Here is a 19,137-nt window from a genome sequence, read left to right as displayed (position 1 = left end):
CCTGAAAAATGGGCATAATTGATGCCTATTAAAGTAAGCATATTCAGGGGAATTCCCTAGTGGTCCAGTGGTTAGGACTCCGTGCTTCCACTGCAGAGGGCACAGGTTCGATCCCTGGTCGGGGAGCTAAGAGCCCACAAGCCGCGCGGTGTGGCCAACAAATAAATAAATAAGTAAAGTAAGTAAGTAAGCACATTCACTACCCTCCCTACCTGCTTCCATTCATCTCCCTGGCCCTGGAATTTTGTTCAGAGACATCTTTCCAATATTAAGAAGTCTCTCTTTTCTACAACAGCTGAGGGAAATAAGGCATCTAGACACAGGACAGACAAGCCTGGCCTTATCCAACCTCAGCCATTACTTCAAGTCTGAATAGAATCCCACAGAGAATGTACAATCAGAGACTCTTGGGATGGGATGGGCCAGGAAGGAGTGGAAATGTTCAGTATAAAAATACTATGTAACTTTTTTTTATTCTTGGGGAAAAGGAAAAAAAATAAAGTTGTTTATTATGCAGAGAAACCTCTGTTAACCTGTCATGTGCGTTTCTTTCTAATCTTTTTTCTATGAATAAAATCATGATAGTAGCATTTCTTTCTTTCTCAGGGTGCGGGGCCCTGCTCTGAGTGTTTTACTTGCATCGCCCCGGTCCTCATGGCAATTCTACAAGATTATAGAATTACAATTCTACAAGGTTAGAATTGCTCCACGTGGCATGCGGGATCTCAGTTCTCTGACCAGTGATCGAGCCCGTGCCCCCTGCACTGGGAGCACAGAGTCTTAACTACTGGACCACCAGGGAAGTCCCTATGGCAGGTGCTTTGTATGTGTTACTTCACTTAAGTCTCCCAACAATGCTATTCTTATCACATTATACCCATTTTACACACCAGCAAATGAAGTCTCCAGGAGATGAAGTGACTCACCAGAAATGAATCAATGCTCGTAAAATTCTTACTACGTCTTGCACAAGGCCAGTGCTCAATAAATCTTACGGTGTTTGTACTCATTCAGTTTCAAGTTTCAGAAACCTAACTCAAAATAGTCTAAGCTAAAAAGAGCTCACAGAACCGGGGAGTTCTGGGTGGCTGGCTCCAGGCATGGCTGTATCCCGGAGCTGGAAGGATATCTGTTGGCAGGACTCTGTCTTTACCAATCTATTAGCTCTGTTTGCTTCTGTTTTTCAGGCTCTATCCACATGACAGACCTATTTCTTCCCGGCCTAGCAAGCCTGGGAGAACACAAGCATCCCTCTCCCAATATCCACAGGCTAACCTGAAAGAATATGATTGGCCCAGTTTGGGTCACATACTCCTTGCTAGAATTACATCACCAGGAGGTTGGGGCTCTATGATTGGCCATCCTGGATCACATGACCAGCTTCCAGGGGCAAGAGTGTCATGATTGACAGCCCCACCCAGAACTTAGGTCAGTAGAGTGATTCAAGAAGGAGTGCTGCGAGCAGAATGGGCGGGGCACCTTGATTGACAGCACCGCTAAGACTGCGCAATGCAGGGGATGGTTCCCCTAAGAAAAATTAGGGTACCATTGCCTGAAGAAGGAGAAGGGGTGCTGGGGAGCCGCAAACCCCAGGTGTCCACCGTAGAGTCCCTTCTGATTCCTGGTGTGCCAACCGTACCAGGCTGCTGGTGGTTTTGCAAGGACAATGCTCTCCCTCCGAGTCTTTGCACCCAGAACGCCCTCCCTTGTGACTTGGCCGTTGATTAGTTCCTACACATCTTTCAGGCTCTCCATCTTTTGGAGTCTTCCCCATCCCCTTGCCAGGCTGAATCAAGGGAACTTTGTGTTCCCGCAGGGGGGCCTGGGCTTACTTCTATCAGCTCCTAGAGGTGGTGGCGCTGTGGTCTCCTTCTCGCCTCTCCAGCCCCTATCCAGCTTCTGGCCCTGGTGCCAGCTCAATAAATAGCGATTTTTGGTCTGACTTTGGATATTCTTCCTGTTCTGTGGGGGAGTTTTAGCTGCAGGAGAAAAGGGCAGCTTTTGTGCAAAAAAACAAAAATTTCTATTTCTTCTCTCCCGGTTGGGGAAAGGTGTTGCTGTCAGAGCAGTGCCGAGCTCTGCGGAGAAGGAGAGAGCAAGATAGCTTAGGGGTGTGGTTCAGGGAAGGTGTGCTGGCAGGAAGGCAAACAAGAGGTGCTTCATGTTCTCTGGGATAAAGCTGGAATGCTGGGGCAGGGGCACACAAGGGCTGAGGGACCTGGAACGGGATACAGGAAGCAACAGCCATCCCCAGGGGAGGCAGTGCCACGTGCGCACAAAGGCCTGGGCTTGGAGTCTTGGATTCAAGTCCTCTTTCGTTAATGAGCTATGTGAATTTGGGCAAGTTATCAATGTCTCAGAGCCTCAGTTTCTTTCATCTATAAAATGGGGTTAATAGTGCCCACCTGACAGACTTGTTTTAGGGTTTAAAGGGAACAGCCCAGCTTGGTCCCTGGTTTATAGTATTTGCTCAATAAACACACATGCTTCTCTTTAGTTCCTGAACAGTTCTCATAGAACCACGGTCCCAGGCCAAATACAGCCTGGCTTTTGTGAGTAAAGTTTATTAGCAAACAGCCAGGCCAACTCATTTACAGTTGTTTATGGCCTCTTTCATGCTACAACGGTAGAGCTGAATAGTTGTGTCCGAGATAATATGGCCAGGAATGCCTTAACTATTCACTATTCTGGCACCATACAGGGTTAGTTGGTAACCCTTTGTGTATATATAAGATATATATCTTATATACAGAGTCTCATTCTTTCTAGACTGTCACTGTGTCACCGTAGACTAGGGAACCCAAACTCAAATGATTCCAGGGGTCTCACCAGTCATGCCAACATGCAGTTTGCTAATGTAAACATTTTTGTGGATGAATAAGCTATCTTCCATTTTTCTTGAAACACAAGTTCTTCTACGTCTTCGTTGTGTGTTTGTTTTCCATGTTTGATTGAGACAGGGCACTGAGAAATTTATTCATTCAATAAATGTTTATCAAACGCATGATGTGTGCCAGGCAGTCTTCTGTAAGCTGAGAATAAAGCAGTGAACAAAAGAGACACCCACCCGGTCCTGCCCTCACAGAACTTCTGTTCTAGTGGGAGGGAGAGAAAATGTGTCAATTAACCTGCAATATTGGGGGGTGATAATTGCCCTTATGAGAGGCAAGGCATGGCAGCAGGATGGAGAGAGAGGTGGGGGCCATACTGAACCGGGTGGCCAGGAAAAGCCATGCAGAATGGGAGGCTGACTGGATTATCTCTCTCCTTGAGCACAGACGAAAGTTTTTGTATTCAAAGAATCAACACTTTTGTATTCAAAGAATCAACACGGGGAAAGAGGAATGAGAAAGCTCCCTTGGGGCTGGATAGAAAATGGGAGCATCCAGAGACCTGGTCTTTGTTCCCTCCCAGAGTTTGAAGTTCACACTCAAGAGGGGGGAGACATAATAATAATGTCGCCAAACGCAAGTAGTTCGTGTTCCTGATGCACAGTGAGGCCGAACAAACCCAAACGCAGGAGTTTGGAGCAGAGAAAAGTTTATTGCAGGGACATGCAAGGAAACGGGTGGCTCGTGCCCCCAAACCTGCAAACTCCCCCAAGGGTTTCAGCAAAGCATTTTTAAAGGCAAGGTAAGGGAGGGGCGTGGTTAGTTGTTGCAAATTTCTTGGTGCCGGAATCCTTTGTTCTTGCAGCTGTCCATGTAGGTCAGGTCTCGATGTTCCTGTAAACCTCCAACAAGACAAATGTTATTCTCTGTTCTGCAATTTTTTTATCTCCATGTGAATGGAAAAGAGCCTTGAGAATGGGCTATCCTGTCTATTTCAGGCTATAGGCAACATTCTTAACTGGAAGCAAAAGCAATAGAATACAAAGGTTCAAGTAAAAGAAACAGACCCAATATGGAGTCGGATTTGTTCTTCCCTATTATAATAATAGCAATAATAAGAATAATAATGTAAGCTAACCCTTACTTAGCCCTTTCTGCAGGCCTGGCACTGTTCTAGTTGCTTTATCTAATCCAGTGAACCCAAGTGATGCAAAGGAGTGGGGTATGGAATCCTGGAACCCACAATGGGGGTGTTCCCACAGCTGAAGTGTCTTTTATATGCCTTGCCTAGACCTGTCTTGAAAGTAAGAGGGTCTCGTATGGCAACACTATCTACTATGATAATCACTGTCCCAAATGACTATTTTTTTCTTTTGTTAAAAATAATCTGCACTTAAAAAAATAATTGTTATTATTTATTTATTTGGTTGTGCCGGGTCTTAGTTGCAGCAGGTGGGCTCCTCAGTTGTGGCTCCAGGGCTCCTTAGTTGCACCCTGTGGGCTCCTTAGTTGCGGCATGCACATGGGAGTTAGTTCCCTGCTCAGGGATGGAACCCGGGCCCCCTGCATTGGGAGCACGGAGTCCTATCCACTGCGCCACCAGGGAAGTCCCCCAAATGACTATTGAGCACTTGAAATGTGGCCAGTGTAACTGAGGAGCTGCATTTAAAATGCTTAAAATTAAATCGCCACATGGTGAGTAGTGGCTATCATTTTGGATGGCATAGCTCTAATCCACATAATCTATAAAATTATAAACCTACTGTCTCCTTCCCATTTCTTCTGCCAAAATCCAGATGTCCAGTTACCTACTTAATATTTTTCTTTAAATAGAATCACCTTGTTAAAATCATCTTTAAAAGAGCTCTGGGTGCTACTGCTGCAGTGGAAAACTGCCATTTCTTACCAGGCAGAAAAGGTGGCTGTGAAAGTGAATATCGTGGGAAACGAGGCAAGCCTACTGGATTCTCGCCTGGAACTGCCCAAGTCTGAGCCTGAAGCTTGCTGTCTTGGTAAAAAGGGAAATGGACAAGCGTCCGCTATAAGGGCATTTGTTCCAGCAACAAATTGAGACTTCCTTCTGGGAGCGATCAGAGGGCTGAAGGAGCATTGGAGAGGAAATGGCTGTCTCTCTGTGTGATCAGATGTTACTCAATCCTTGACATGCAACATCTGAAAACACTCTCCAATCCCACCCACCCCTGGAGGATGCATCCCACCCACCTCCAGAAGATGCAGCCCCCCCCCTTGGGAAACCGGTCCATGTGCAAGCTCATGAAGGGCAGCTGGGGCTGTTTCGCTCTGCATTTGCTCCCCAGGGCATGGTACACTTGCTGGCACATAGTAAGTGCTCAATAAACGCATGTTAAAGCCTTTCCACCCTGCCTTACCCTGGCTCTTTCACCTCCCTTGCCCCACCGGTCACCTTTGCAGTCATCGAAGGTGGGCGTGGGTTGGAAAGATGAAGCAGCTGTGCAGATCGGCAGAGACCAACGTCTTCTCCTGTCCACATCTCCACCAAGGGACACTCATCACAGGCCCCAGCTGTGCAGATCGGCAGAGACCAATGTCTTCTCCTGTCCACATCTCCACCAAGGGACACTCATCACAGGCCCAGCAGCCCTTCTGCCAGGAAGGGTCTTGGTGAGCAGATAGTGGGGTGACTTTGAGTTAGTGCAGAATTGGGGATGGGCCCAATCGGCATCTTCCTTACCTACGATAATGTGTTAGGACATGATGTCCAGGGGCGAACAGGGAGATGCCCGCCCCCAACACACCTAACGAGGCAGGAGGGATCATCATTGGTGATGCCTATGAAAATATTCCTGATCTGAAAAGTGGGGCTTTCGGGGGACATGGCTGCCCTTCTAGTGGGCTCTGAGCACCTTGCTCCTCTTCGCTGCGGGAATTGGAGGGTTAGCAACATCGGCTCTGGGCAAGTTACATCACCATTCTGTGTGCCTCAGTTTATCTGTCAAGTGGGAGTAATGATAGCACATTCCTTCATAGGCTGTTGCGAGGATGGAATTCACATGGGTAAAGTATTTATAACAGGGCCTGGCACACAGCAAGCACTCAACAAACAGTTGCCGATTTATGATTGTTTTTGTTGCCAGGGTGGGGCGGGCCACGGAGAAGCCCCTCAGCCTTCTAGAGACCCTGTCCTGGGCTCACTGTGTCGCTGACAATGCTCCAGACCTGGAGCCCTTGTGAGCAAGGACCAGAGCACTGCAGCCCCGCTGGCTCTGACCTTTGCGTCCAGCCAGCTTTCCTTCACCGACACTCTTTACGAGCTGCTTTTTAGCCACACGCTGTTGGGCAGAGGGGTTGTTTTCCAGGTCAGCTGACAGTGTGAAGTGTGAAAAGGTTAGAGTGTGGACGTGGGAGATGAGGTGTGTGTAATGGAAACGACGTGAGCTCCAGAGCGGGGCGGTGGTGTTCTGACCGCCATCTTCCCCCAATATGCATTCTGGAGTCATAATTCCTAAAGGGTAGACCAATCAGATGCTCTTCTTTCCAGAATATGCCTTGTGAATAGAGACCGTGATGGAGGAAAGTGCTTGGGGCGTAGGGTTACCCCATTTCTAAGGTAACGCCTTGAAGAAGGACGCTTTGCTTTTGTCCTAAATTTCCTGAGCTCTCTGGACCCTGTCCCTCTCAAGGTCTGGCTTTCCCAGCTTTTCCATCCTTTTGGTGTGAGAGTCCCCCTGTACACTGTCATATTTTTTAGTATATTTTAGCCATTGCTGGTTTCAGGGGCTTCCAACCAAGCCATCGGAACAGGCACAGGGCTGTGCAAGGTCAAAAGGTCTAGGAAAGCGTGCAGAAAGGATCAGACATTAGACGAGTGAATCCGTCATCAGAAGATCATCTCGGATTACCTGTTAGGGGCCTAAATCCAAGGGTCCTCATAAGAAGAGAAGACACAGACACAGAAGAGAAGAGCATGCAAAGATGGAGGCAGGGATTGGAGCAATGCGTCTACAAGGCAAGGAACGTCCAGGGTTGCCAACTGGAAGAGAAGCCTGTAACAGATCTTTCCCAAGAGCCTTCAGAGGGAGCCTGGGCCTGCCAACACCTTGATATTGGACTTCTAGGCTCTGGAACTGTGAGACTATACAATTCTGTTGTTCTAAGCCACCCAGTTTGTGCTGGTTTCTTACAACAGCCCAAGGAAACTCCTACACTTGTCTCAAGGAAGGGGAAAGGCTGTAGTACAACTTATGCTCCACAGCTCTCCGTGGGATCAGGCTGAAGCTGGAATTCCACCTGAGCCCTCTCTCATGCTGGCCTTCTCGCCTTCCCTGTCCTACTTTCCTCACTCCCTTTCCAGTTTCTCCTGGAAACCCTTGAAAAATCACTTGCATGTGAATTCCCATCTCTGGGTCTGCTTCTGGGAGAACCTGACCTGAGACATGGGGTAGGGGGCAGGGCTAAGATTGGCATCGAGGTTGCCTGACTCCAGAAAGCTGGAAGCATGTTTTAGAAGAGTCACTTTACTTTTCTGAACCACTTTTCAGAGTCAGACCCACCTGGGCCAGTCCCCTAGGAACTGAGTTACTGCAGGCAGGTGACTTCACATCTCTGAGCCTCAGTTTGCTGATCTGCAAAATGGGGCCAGTCTTGGTTTCTCCCTCTTAAGGCAGCCTGGAGAATTGGAGATGACGTGTGTGAGCGTGCTGCAGGCCCCCGACCCATGGGTGCTGTGTTCTGCACTGCTGGGTATGTCCAGACAGGTGTGAGTTCTCAGGCAAGGCAGCCTCATCCTGACTCAGTGCTCTTGAAGGAGAGCCGGGCCGATGTGGACCTTCCGTGAGCCCTCTGCCGCTCTGGATTGATTAGAGTTGGTTCGCCAGATGTTCCCAAGATAAAAGGAGCTGATGATGAGCCATATGATCAAGGTGTCTTTGTAAGAGCTGAAGCCTCACGGAGTATCGTCAGCTAAAAACGAGAAATTCTGAGTTGGAGAGAGAAAAAAAAAAAGATCACAAAGGCTGGGAGCAGAATGAAAAGGGCCATCTGCATTCTGACTCTCCAACAAGAGCCCCCATTCCTGTTCGGGGGGGTTGCCTATAGGATGGGGGCGATTGCAGGGGAGAAGGCATTGGACCAGCCTATCCTGGTTCACCCAAAAAGAAGCCAACGCTCAGAGAGGACACCTGAAGTCTCACAGGTGGGGGCCAGTCCCAGGTCTACTAGAGTCCAGAGCCCAGACTCTCAACCCATGTCTTCCTTAAGCTGCCCAGGGTCCCTCCTGGGCCCAATTCGGTGCTTTTCTCGCTCCCCCAGCCTATTCCCCATCTACCAAGTCCAGCATTTCAAACCACAATGTGTTCTAGGAAGTTCTTACTCAATACAGCCATGACCCCCAGAGGACTCTCAGGAACAAACAAGAAAGCATCTCTATGAGAGGAACCATGGGCATTCGTCAAGTCACCGCTTTCCTGAGTGTCGAGACCACGATTGCCCGCCTGGATGGTGGATTTCAAGGCACTCGGAGAAACAGGTAACTACAGCTCAGCTGGAGAGCTTCCTGGGGCTACAGATTGGGGGCGGGGCAGTTTGCAAGGGATATATTGGATATAAATCTCTGCACTTAACACTTAATTTTGCTATGAACCTAAAACTGCTCTAAAAAATAAAGTTTATTAATTTTTTCATGTTTTAAGAAAAGAAGGACGGAACAGGAGGGAAAGAAAAGAAAAGGGAAGGACATGTTGGGCACATGACTTAACCTGTCTGACCTCATCTATAAAATGGGAACAATACTTCACTCATAGCGTTGTTGTGGGAACTAAAAGCGATAAAACATATGAGATGCCTGGCACAGCCTCCATTTGTCCAGGAATTATTAAACAGGACATGGCTTCGCATTCCGGAGTTACTGTCCCTTACTCAGCTAGCAAAGATCAATCCCTGCCCAAGCTTGAAGAAAAGAGACATTTTAAATAAAATTAAATAGAAATCAGAGGGGAGACCCAAAGAAGCTGTTGGGCAGAGACAGTTGAAAAGCAGCTTAAAAATAATTTTAAAAATAAATAAATCAATCAAAGTAGCTAATCCTTCCCTGGGGAGATGGTGCATTCGCCTCCCCTGTGCCTCCCTCCACACTGGTCCTGCTATTCAGAGGATGTACCCCGATATCTGGATCCTGGTGATTCCACTGCCACCCTACAATAAGTGGTCAGATGCAGCAATCGGACACCTTGCTAGGAGACAGCCATAATCAGAAGAGGGAGGGAGCCTCACCAGGAAGAGAAGAGGCCATTCAAAGTCTTCCACCAGCATCCTGGGTCCTGGGGTAATCTGGGAAGAAGGAAAACAGAGCAGGCTTGGGACACTTGGAAATATTCATTATTCTCCCAAAGCCGGACACAGGAAAGAACAGGGTGACTTCTTAAGCTCATCTCAAAAGAGAACATTTTGATCCTGGTCTAAGTGTTTCACCAAAACCTCTTCTGCCCACAATGCACAGCGAGTGGGTGGGGTGTCAAGGGCCAGTTTCTCTGAAGTTACACCTTCCCCATGACATCTGGGGCAGTAGCGCCTCCAGAGGTGCTCCAAAGGTCTCCAGCCTCTCGTTCTTTCTGCAGAGTCCCCGATCACAGGTGCTCAGGAGAACAGTGAACCAGGCAGGCAAGGCCCCGCTGTCATGCATCTTACATGCTAGTGCAAGAGACAGATGATAAACACGGAGAAATTAAATAACAGGTCGTTCTGGAGAGCGACAGGCCTAGGAAGAAAATAAAACAGGTGTGTGATAGAGATCCTTGCGCAGATGGTAGGGGGCAACACAGGATGGGGCGGTGGGGAGAAGGCCTATCTGAGCAGGGAGCATTTAGACTGTGAACTTCAGAAGGAGCTGATCGTGGAGGTGGAAACCGGGCTGGGCACTGGCCTTCGGAGCCCAGGGGACACCAAAGCCTTGAGGCACCAACCAGCTGAGACCACCCGTTAGCTTCCTAACTGGGTACCACAAACTAGGGGGCTTCAACAACAGCAATTTCTTCTCTCACAGTTCTGGACAGCAGAGGTCTAAGATCAAGATGTCAGAAGGGTTGATTCCTGCAAGAGACTCTGAGGGACGCTCTGTCCTCTTCCTCTCTCCCGGCTCCTGGTGTGGCCAGCAATCTTTGGTGTCCCCTGGCTTGTAGACTGGTCACTCCAATCTCTGCCTCTGTCTTCAATCACCTTCTTCTCTCTGCATCCTCTCCTCTTTTTATTTATTTTTTTAATATTTATTTAATTTGTTTATTTATTTATTTTGGTTGCTTCGGGTCTTAGTTGCAGGCTCGTGGGATTTTCGTTGAGGCATGTGGGATCTTTTCATTGTGGTGCGCAGGCTTTTGTTGTGGCACTCAGGCTTCTCTCTAGTTGTGGCGTGCGGGTTTTCTCTCTCTAGTTGTGGCACGCAGGCTCCAGAGTGCGTGGGCTCTGTAGTTTTGTGGCACGCGGGCTCTCTAGTGGAGGCGCGTGAGCTCAGTAGTTGTGGCGCACGGGCTTAGTTGCCCCGCGGCCTGTGGGAATCTTAGTTCCCCGACCAGGGATCAAACCTGTGCCCCCTGCATTGGAAGGTGGATTCCTTACCACTGGACCACCAGGGAAGTCCTCTTTTTATAAGGACACTTGTCATTGGATTCAGGGTCCACCCTACATCCAAGAAGATTATGTCTACAGAGACCGTATTTCCAAAGAAGGTCACATTCGGAGGTTTCAGGTGGATATGAATTTTTGGAGGATGCTTTTCAGATCACTACAGATCCTTAATTGTGTGATTGTAACACAATTAAAAGGGTATCTGCAGTCCTGTGAGGGCCACAGCAGGCTGTGGGAGATATGAGAATTGGCTGGGTTATCCTTAAACAATTCGTAAGAACAGCAGCTGAGATACTTCACCGCATCCCTTTTTTCCATGCATCCAGGCCCAACATCTAATAGGCAGCAACAGAGGCTTACTCTAGGGTCACTCTGCTCACCCACGGCCAACCAGAAAAGCCAAGAAATTAGCAGCCCTGACCAATGACTGCGGGATTTGGTGTATAAATGCCCCAGCACCCACACCCTTTGGGTGAGACAACTCAGAGGCATGTGTTTTACACTGGTTCCAAGAGTTCCCCAATAAGACTAAACTCCAGGAAACGGGAAGCTTCATACTCAGCTGGGGCTGGAATATAAAATTATGCACCCACTTTGGAAAACAGTTTGACTGTTCTTTAAAAGATTAAACATAGTCACAAAAAGACCCAGCAATTCCATTCCTAGGTAGGTAGCCAAGAGACATGAAAATGTATGTCCACACAAAAACTTTACATGAATGTTCACAGCACCATTATTTATAACAGCCAAAAAGTAGAAACAACCCAAATGTCCATCCACTCATGAATGAATAAATAAATGTGGTCTCTCCATACCATGGAATGTTATTTTGCCATTAAAAAGGAATGAAGTACTTATAATAACTACAAATGGAGTATAACCTTTAAAAATTGTGAATCACTGTACCATACACTTATAACTTATATAGAATTGTACATCAACTATACTTCAATTAAAAAAGTATTCTCAGCCAGAGACATATGTTTAATCATATTGGAGTTTACCAACTCATGTTTTAAAAAATCACACTGGCAACTTAGAATAAATTAATTTGACAATTGATAAGACATCTCAAAAAAAAAAAAAAGGAATGACGTACTAATACATGCTACAACACGGGTAAACCTTGAAAACATGCTCAGTGAAAGAAGCCAAGCACCAAAGAGTGCATTTTGTAGGATTCCGTTTATATGAAATACCCCACAGAGGCAAATCCGCAGACAGAAAGTGGTTTGGCATTTGCCATGGGAGAGGGCAATGGAGAGTGAAACAAAACAGGACACTATGGTCCTTCCCCCGCCCCCATAGCCTCCTGCCTTTTGTCTGTGGAAAAACCTTAGCCAAAGAACAAGTTTAATCAGAGAAGTGAGAGAAAGTAGAAGCAAAGAAAAACAGTCAAACAGGACGAAACGATAATAGTTTAGTCAGTAAGCAAAGTCAAGGACATTTAGTTCCCTCTCAAGGGCTACAGATAATATTCTGAGCCATATCCTGGGAGCTGTCTTATAGATACTGAAACCCTCACCAGGTGGAAGAAGTTAACTACATGATGACCAGGCTGTAGCCATGACATAAGCTGCCACAACTCCGAGAATTGGCCTCAAGGAAATGGGAACAAACCGACCCGGGGAACTGAAGGTTAACTGTATCTAAAACCATCAATATGGTGCTGGTCAAACAACCAATGACCAATTTCAAGATGACTGTCAGAGCTGACTGTGCTGTTTCTGCATGTAGCCCCCTCCCTCTGCCTATAAAAGCTCTTGCCCCCTGGTTGTCAGTGGGGGGGAGTTGGCCTTTGCACAGGACTCTGCACCTTCCCCCAGTTGCCGGCCTCCAAAATAAAGCAAACTTTACTTTCCACCAACTTTGCCTCTTTATTGTCTTTTGAGTGGCGAACAGAGGGACCCCACTTTCAGTTACAGGAGGATGCTGATGGGCACAGTGTTTGTTTTGGGGGTGATGAACATATTCTGGAATTAGACAGTGCTGATGGCTGTACAATGTTGTGAATATACGAAATCCACCAATTTGTACACTTTAAAACGGTGAACTTGACAGTATGTAGATTGTATCTTAGTTCATTCAGGCTGCTATAACCGCATACTACAGCCTGGGTAGCTTATAAACAACAGAAATTTATTTCTCACAGTTCTGGAGGCTGCAAGTCTGAGATCAGGGTGGCAGTGCGGTCAGGTCAGTGTGGCCTGTGTGACTGTCTTGTACCTCAACTGTCTTTTTCCCAAACATCCATTGATGATTCTTATCTGGATCAGTCAGCATTAAGGTGACTTTAAAGAGTGATTTTCTATTTCTACTCATCCTTCCTTCTATAGTTTCCCACTGCAGTTTTCCATCCACCACCCTTTTAAAAAGTCTTTTAGCTTCATTATGAACTCATGGAGTTTTTCACTGAAATAAAATTCACCATTCTAAAGTGAACAATTCAGTGGCATTTGGTACATTTACAGTGTTGTACAACCACGCCCTCTATCTAGTTTCAAGCCATTTTCATCACTCCCAAACGAGACCCCGCACCCATGAAGCAGTCGCTCCCCATTTTTCCCTCTCCCCAGGCCCTGGCAACCACCAGTCTGCTTATGGTCTCTATGGATTTGCTTTTCTGGGTGTTTCATTATACGTGGAATCATGCAGTACGTGTGTGGTCTTTTGTGTCTGGGACATTTCACTGAGTATCCTATTTTCAATGTCCATCCATGGTGTAACATGTATCAGTACTTCCTTCCATGTTAAGGCTGGCTAATTTCCCCCTGTATGGATAGACCACATTTTATGTATCCATTTTCCAGTTGATGGACATTTAGGTTGTTTCTTTTTGCTACTATGAATAGTGATTTATGAACATTCGTGTACAAGCACTGGCCTGAATGTTTGTGTCACCCCCAAGAGGCCCTTCACCACAACCTGACCACGCTGGTACCCTGAACTCAGACTTCCAGCCTCCAGAATTGTAAGCATTTCTGTTGTTTATAAACCACCTACTCTATGGTATGCTGTTACAGCAGTTTCAATGGACTAAGACACATTTGTTTTGAGTACCTGTTTACATAGATTGCTTTTATTCAATGTGTCATGTTTTATTCTTGCCAATGAATATTCATTTAAAGGCTCATATTGTCCCACATTTGACCAGTGTAAGCCCCTGTGCACTTTCATTTTTAAATAAATTTCTAACCATAGAAGTGATATATGTTGCAGCCCTTTAAAAATTAAAACAAAGTCCTCTCAAACCTACCTTCATCCCAGCCCCTATCCTGAGAAGGCAACTTTCCAGATTTTTTCTGTGTATTTATATAATATGCACATATCCTGAGAAAACATATAATTTTTGAGTGTTTTCTGTTACTTAACTAATATTATACAGTATGTATGGCATCGTAACTGGCTTTTAAATTTTTTTTATTTTAATTTTACTGGAGTACAGTTGATTTACAATGTTGTGTTCGTTTCAGGTGTATAGCCAAGTGATTCAGTTATACATATATATTCATTCTTTTTTAGATTCTTTTCTCATATAGGTTATCACAGAATATTGAGTAGAGTTCCCTGTGCTATACAGTAGGTCCTTGTTGGTTATCTGTCCTACATATAGCTGTGTGTGTGTGTTCATCCCAAGCTCCTGATTTATGTAACTGGCTTTTAAAATTATTTATTTTTTAAATTTTACTTTTTTGTTTTATTTTTATTACAGAGTACAAAATACACTGCATGCTACACAATACACTGCACAACCTTCTAGCAGCGGTAGATGAGCATAACTGAGTTATTTTTCATCAATCAGGAAAATGCTTTTTTTTTTTTTTTTTGCTGTACGCGGGCTTCTCACTGCTGTGGCCTCTCCCGTTGCGGAACACAGGCTCCTGTCGCTCAGGCTCAGCGGCCATGGCTCACGGGCCCAGCCGCTTGGCGGCATGCGGGATCCTCCCAGACCGGGGCACGAACTCGGGTCCCCTGCATCGGCAGGCGGCCTCCCAACCACTGCGCCACCAGGGAAGCCCCAGGAAAATGCTTTCTTAATCAATGTTCTCCAAACCCTTTGGCACATAGTAACGATCAACTCCAGAGATGCACCTATCTCTTTCCACCAAGTTCCACAGATACGAATAATGGGCAACCCTTTTTTCCTTGCCCCCCGTTAGTGAACCTGTGGATGCGTGCAGTGGCCATTCCCGGGATGAACAAGCACGCGGCCATGACGGCAACCCCGGGGAGAATCTCGAACCACATCGTGACACCATCACCAAGGCCAAACACTTCCTTCCAGGCCCCTTAAAGGTGACCTGGCTTAACTGGCTTTTTTTTGTGTGTGTGTGGTACGCGGGCCTCTCACTGTTGTGGCCTCTCCCGTTGCGGAGCACAGGCTCCAGACGCACAGGCTCAGCGGCCATGGCTCACGGGCCCAGCCGCTCCGCAGCATGTGGGATCTTCCCGGACTGGGGCACGAACCCATGTCCCCTGCATCGGCAGGCGGACTCTCAACCACTGCGCCACCAGGGAAGCCCTAACTGGCTTTTTAAAAATCTAACAATATATGACTTGGTAAAATTAGTGAAATTGGTGCGTTCTTTAAGATGAAGAGATACGCTCAGATCAGCTCAAGAAGCACAGGAAAGTCGTGCCTGGAACTTTCCACATTCTATTTCACTCATTCTCACAACAACGCTTCAAAGTAGGTAGTATTATCAGTACTCGAGAAATTAGAAAATTAAGTTCAAAGAAGTAAAGTAACTTGCCCGAGTACCTAGCATGTGAAAAGCTCTCCACAATCACACATCAAATGAGTGACTATGATTACGGAGTGGCCGAGCTGGGATTTGAACCCAGCTCCATCACACGCGACGGTCAGCTTGGTTTTTCTCTACGCAGTACCAGGAACCAGAGAGGCAATCACTGTGCATTTGTAGCAGCTGCTGTTAGAGGCTGGTGAGATGCGGGGGTGGGGAGGTGTAGAATTATAATCACCTGCTCTCAGCAGATCCAGGGGAAGAGCTTTCTCTCCAGGAGGACAAAATCTTCCAGGGCCGATTGGGAAAACGCATCAAGCATTTAGTAAACGCATGACCTTTGGAAACGGGGCTGCTCTGAATACCCGGGCTAATACTGATCACCTGATAGCAATTTCCTGCAAGCTGGTTTCTTATCACACATCTGGCAGGCCATCCGCTTTCCTCTGTTGCATACATGATTTTTCATTAGCCCAGGCAGTGGGGGTGATGTACACTCCAGCATATGGGAGTTAGCAGTAACCCTTGCATCGCCAAGCCTCGGGGGAGACTCTCAAAGGAAAAGACGTGCCTGGGATGCTAGAAACGGCTTTTCACTCTAAGGCCCCATCCAACGCTGGGGCATATCAGAGACCTGGGTCTGCATCCCAGCTCTGCCACTCAGCAGCTGGCATTTTGAGCAAAGCACCTCACCTGTCTGAGCCTCAGGGGTGGTTGTGTATGTAACTGAGACTCAGGAACGCAGGGCGCGCTCTCCCCCTAATCTGCAAAGTTCTGCGAAGAAGGGCAGCTTTCCTTCCCCCTTATTCTGCGCATCTACTGCTGTGTTGCAAACTACCCCCAAATTTAGTGGCACAGACCATAATACTTTTGTTATGTTTATGGATTCTGTGGGCCAGGAATTCAGACGGAGCACAGTGGGGCTGGCTTGTCTCTGCACTACGATGTCTGGGAGTCTCAGCCAGGAGGACCCCCATAGCTGAGGTGACTCACACAGTTGAGGGCTGAAAAACTAGGTCTGGAGCATCCCTTCTAAGATATTTTCTATTATGGGTCAAATTACGTTCCCCCAAAAGATGTGTTCAAGTCCCAAACCTGTGAATGGGATCTTATTTGGAAATAGGGTCTTTGCAGGGTAAATAAGTGAAGATGAGGTCATACTGGTTTAGGTGGGCCCTAATCCAATGACTGGTGTCCTGAGAAGAGGAGGGGATCTGGACATAGACACAGAGGGAAGATGGCCATGTGAAGATGGAGGCAAATGTGTCACTGGAATGACTCGTCTACAAGTCAGGGGTCACCGGGAGTCACCAGACGCTAGGAGAAAGGCCAGAAAGGTATTACAAACTGCATGTGTCCCCCCCAAATTCATATATAGAAGACCTAACCCCTAGTGTGGCTGTATTTGGAGATGGGGCCTCTAAGAAAGTCATTAAGGTTAAATGAGGTCATAAGGATGGGGCCCTGATCTGATAGGATTAGTGTCCTTATAAGAGACACTAGAGAGCTTGCTCCCTCTCTCTATTCATGTACTCAGAGAAGAGGCCGTGTGAGGACACAGTGAGAAGGTGGCTGTCTGCAACCCAAGGGGCGATCCCCTCACCACAACCTGGTCATGCTAGCACCTTGATCTCAGACTTCCAGCCTCCAAAACTGTGAGAAAATAAATTTCAGTTGTTTAAGCCCCTCAATCTATGATAGTTTGTTACAGCAGCTCAAGCTAATACAGAAGGATCCTTCCTGAGAGCCTTTGGAGAGAACCCAGCCCTGATGACACCTTGATTTTGAACTTCTGGCCTCCAGGACTGTGGTGAAAATAAATTCACCAAACTTGTGGTAATTTGTTACAGCAGCCATAAGAACCTTAATACAGTTCCATCATTCACATTTGCAGGGCCTGGCCGAATGGTGAACAATGGATTCAGCTGGACCTGTTGACCAGAGGGTCTACACCTGCCCGCCCCCTCAGACATGTCTGGGGCGTTTACCACCTGAATGAACTAGTATAAGCAATAATATAGTTGACCTGTGAACAACGCAGGGGTTAGGGGCACTGACCCTCTGCAGAATTGAAAATCCAAGTATAGGACCTACTGTATAGCACAGGGAACTCTGCTCAATATTCTATAATAACCTAAATGGGAAAATCATTTGAAAAAGAAAAAAAAAGAAAATCCAAATATAACTTTACAGCCTGCAGATTCAACAAACCACAGATTGTATAGTACCACAGTACCTGTTTAGTGAAAAAAAATCCTCCTACAAATTGACCCATGATGCACAATTCAAACCCATGTTGTTCAAGGGTCAACTGTTATAGTTTATAGGTGCTCTTGTCATTTCTTGAGTGCTCACAGCATGCCGAGGATGATGCTAACTGCTTTACAAGCATTATTCTCTTTTCCTTTGTGGATACGGAGAAATCCTGCATAAGTTGCTGATGGGAACCAGCAGCTGCTCCTGCCTCCAAGGCACTCACAACCTGGTGGGGGAGTCACAGGTGCTCTGATGGAGACCGTAGAGAGGACTGGGAGGGCCCAGAGACTCATAGTCGTGAGCTGGAGGAGGGGGAATCAGGGAAGGCTTCCTGGAGGAGGTGACCCCCAAGTAGGTTTGCCACTCTGCCATAACTTAGTGTAGAGCCCTCATAGCACATCTGTTTTGGGCCTCATGAATGATGGAAGGGACAAAGTATCAGGAACCAAGGACTCCCCAGTTTCCTGCTTAAGGGAGGGTCCCGGAAACTGCTCCGTAACACTTCCCTTTACATCCCATTGGCTTAATCCCTTTGGTTTAACCCCATGTCCTTGCTATTGCAAGGGAGGCTGGGAAATAGTCTTTAATTTGAGGGAGGCGTGTGCCCAGCAAAAATATTATACAACTATAGGAGGAGAGGAGAATGGATACTATCCGTGCCTCAGGGAGGAAAGGTTAACGGGGTCCAAGTGGAGAGTTTGAACTTGACGCTGAGGATGACAGGAAGCCTGGGATGACGTGAATTACCTCAACATCTCAGTGAGGAGCTACCCAGACCCCCAGCAGCTCTCTGTCCAGCTCCCTAACACATCCGGGCAGCCCAAAGATGGGCAGTGACATCACTTCTGCTTTTGTCTACCCTCTCTGCACACCCCGTGAGCACACATTCCTCTTTCCTTTCTTCTTTCATTCGACAAATTGAACTTTTTGAGCAGCTCCTATGCACCAGGGAGTGCCTGGGTGGGGAGAGGTGGCTTTTTTTTTTTTTTTTGGCCAGGGCCTGGGGATTGCGGGATCTTCGTTCCCTGACCAGGGATCGAACCTGGGCCCCCAGCAGTGGAAGCACAGAGTCCAAACCACTAGACCACCAGGGAATTCCCCGAGAAGCGGTTATTTTAAATAGGATGGTCTGGGAAGATCTCACTGAGAAGAGGATGATGCCTGAGCACAGGCCAGAAGGAGGTGAGGGAATGGAACAAGGCAGGTGGGTGTCCTGGAGAGAAGCCTCCCGGGTGAATAGGAGGGAGCAGAGTCGGGTATGAGATGGGGAGGGGATGACTGTGAGAATACTGACTTCCTTCTGTCCAAGGTGGGGGCCTCCAAGGGTTTGAACAGAGGAGGGACGTAATCTGACTTTTGTTTTTAAAAGATGGCTCTGCCTGCTTTATTCTCACAAGCTTTTAGACAAAAAACCCAGAGGTGTCTACACCACCTTCCTCGGTGCCCTCCTAGCACCCAGACATCCCCTGGGAACAACCCAACCAAGACTAGAACGGGGTCCCAAGATGCCCAGCCGGCTCCCCCTGTACTGTCCTGGGGAGTTCAAGAAACAATCTGTTTCCTTTAAAAACACTTATTTATGTTGCTTGCTCACTCTATTAACCACCCCCTCATGTTTTATCCATGAAACTGATGTTGACCCTCCGTATGTGCATGTAAATGGGTGCACATTTTACATCTGTGGTCCTATGTGCTTGGAAGCTTACTTG

The 19,137-nt window shown here is 47.1% G+C and overlaps 1 pseudogene; it reads right to left on the bottom strand.

Annotated features, from left to right (window-relative positions):
* Positions 1-14,461: 14,461 nt before the first annotated feature.
* Positions 14,462-14,675, bottom strand: LOC115867573 (NADH dehydrogenase [ubiquinone] 1 alpha subcomplex subunit 1 pseudogene; annotated as a pseudogene).
* Positions 14,676-19,137: the final 4,462 nt, after the last annotated feature.

The sequence above is a fragment of the Globicephala melas genome, chromosome 15, assembly GCF_963455315.2.
Source record: "Globicephala melas chromosome 15, mGloMel1.2, whole genome shotgun sequence".
In the NCBI taxonomy this organism is placed as follows: domain Eukaryota; kingdom Metazoa; phylum Chordata; class Mammalia; order Artiodactyla; family Delphinidae; genus Globicephala; species Globicephala melas.
Note: the sequence above shows the minus strand (reverse complement) of the source record. Positions and strands in the feature narration are given on the sequence as shown.